This window comes from Cynara cardunculus (genome assembly GCF_001531365.2).
Source record: "Cynara cardunculus var. scolymus isolate 2C chromosome LG 14, CcrdV1, whole genome shotgun sequence".
NCBI lineage: Eukaryota > Viridiplantae > Streptophyta > Magnoliopsida > Asterales > Asteraceae > Cynara > Cynara cardunculus.
The window spans coordinates 5,446,156-5,448,565 of record NC_037541.1 but is presented as its reverse complement, the minus strand read 5'-3'; positions in this window follow the sequence as shown (position 1 = coordinate 5,448,565).

Sequence of the window (2,410 nt, the reverse complement as noted above, 5' to 3'; positions counted from 1 at the left end):
CACTTGTTTTAAATTTTACATTTCTTTGGATTATTGTTAATTTTACAATTTTATTATTTTTATTAGGCAAGACTAGATATGATGTAATTATGTTGTTATGTTGATCATGCTTAGAAAAAACTTATTAATTTTTATTTGACCGGGGGTTGACCGAAGGTTGACCGGGGGTTGACCGAAAGTTGACCGGGGCCGGGGCCGGGGCCGGGGACGGGGACTGTGTGTATAAACCGGGGCTGGGGCCGGGGATTGCAAACCCCGCCCCGTTGCCATCCCTATCGACACCCCACCCATGTTGGTGAATTGCCCCTCCCTACCACCCACGAGGTGAGGTGGTGTTTGGGGTGGGTGGGGGTGGTTTAGTGAAGACGAAGGTAGTGACATTATGGTCGGTGGGGTGGTAGCTGTGGCGACGATAATAGTGGCATGATGGTCGTTAGGGTGGGGGTGAAGAGGGTTAGGAGTGGGTGGTAGCTGTGACGACAACAACAATGACATGATGGTTGGTGGGGTGAGGTTGGGTGGCGGGGTGGTACTTGAAAGACGACAATAGTAGCATGGTGGTCGGGTGGCAGGGTCCGGGGCACCATGCGGGCTAGTTTTGAGTGGGTGGAGATTGGTGACGGGGTGGCAGTTGTGACCCGATGATAATGGCATGGTGGTAAGTGGTGTATTGGGATAGGGGTGGGGGGCAATTGTTGGCGTAGTGTAGTGGTGATGGTGGGGGTGCTAGGAGTGGGGGTATGATAATAGTAGCATGGTTGTGGTTGGGACAAGGGGTGGGCAATGTTGGTTTAATTGGATGAAAATAAATGTAATTCAATTCCTTCACTTATGCCAATGAGTGATGAATTCTTGAATTTGTGGAATTCAATGGAATTCAAATGAGTCCAACATTTTCATTATGTGAACCAAACATAGGGCATTAGAATTTGGTCAAAGGAATTATTCATTCCAATTCCTTCAAAATCCATGAATCAAACAACCCCTAAAGGGAATTTTCAAATAGAGTGAAACCTTCGGCAACATCGTTGAAAGAGATGATTCAAAGCGAGTTTGGGTTAATCCAAGTTTTTCTGCATCCTCTACTTGGTTCGTTCAAAATCAACAACAATTCCATCTCAAATACGCCCAAATTCTAACATTCTTCTTCTTTTGGTTGCCTTCATTGAAGAACCATAACCTAATTTCAACAGGAGAGCAGATGGATTTGAAGAAATGTTGGAGACGAAATTGGTCATGATGGTGGTTATGATGGTTTCTCAGGATATGCCATTCACGATCACCTCCACGATGTCCTTTTACGGGCTTTCTTCGGCTATGACTTTGACAATGGGTCTTCGATTTCCTTCTAAGTTCAACTCATTCATCGTTCTCTTTTTGTTGTTTTGCGATGGAGGAATCTTATTTGTCATTATGGGTGTTCTAGGATCATAACTTTAGATATAATTTGGTATAAAAAATTGGGAGGCTTATTTCAATCCTTTAAATCTCATTTGAGGTCATTTCCTTAAAAGGAACCACTTGAAATGGTTAATTTCGAAAGGGTGCAAGTGGCAGGTCTGTTCCAGATATTTTATAGGCCTAGGGTGTATATTAAATAATGTCCCTCGATAACTACAAAAAGAATCTTCAACAAATCTTTTTATAATAAAAAATAAAGTTTACTATAAGAAATGCTAGTAATTCATAGAACAATTTAATCTTTTCATTTGATTTTTTCTCCAATTTAATCGGTTTCTTTATTTTTGGGCCTTTCTTATTTACTAAATTCTTTTTGCGCTATTAAAAATGGGTATTTTAATGTACAATTTTTTGGGCCAACGATATTATGCTATAAAAAATTTGGGTCTTGCCTCAAAGACTAGGGGTGAGCACGGGTCGGGTCGGGACCAAAAATACAACATCCAATAGGGGTTCGGGTATGAAGAAACCCCCCTGAATATGGCGGATTGGGGATTCGGGCGGGTATCGAACCTTGAATTCACGTACAAAAAGTCAAAAATCTCAAACAATCAGTCATCTAGCCTTCCAATATCTGGTGATATAGGTCCATTCAGTTTGTGATTTGAAAGATTCCTAGATAGTTATATAGGAAAAAACAAAACCAAAGCAATCATATACTCTGAGTCAAACTGTCATTATGACTCATGCTCATATACTCAAACTTGCTTATAAGAATATGAAGAAAAATATGTTCAAATCAGTAATCGATACATACATTCCATGTTAACAACAGTATTACAAAATATTGAAAGAATAACCCTAGATCTATACAAAAAACAAAGCTAAAGTAGCTTAGAAAGTAGAAGAACTAGAGAGAATTGAATACTAATTGAAATGAGAAAGTGACCTCAATGAATAAATCCGGGTAAAAGACCCTATATATATATATATATATATATATATATAT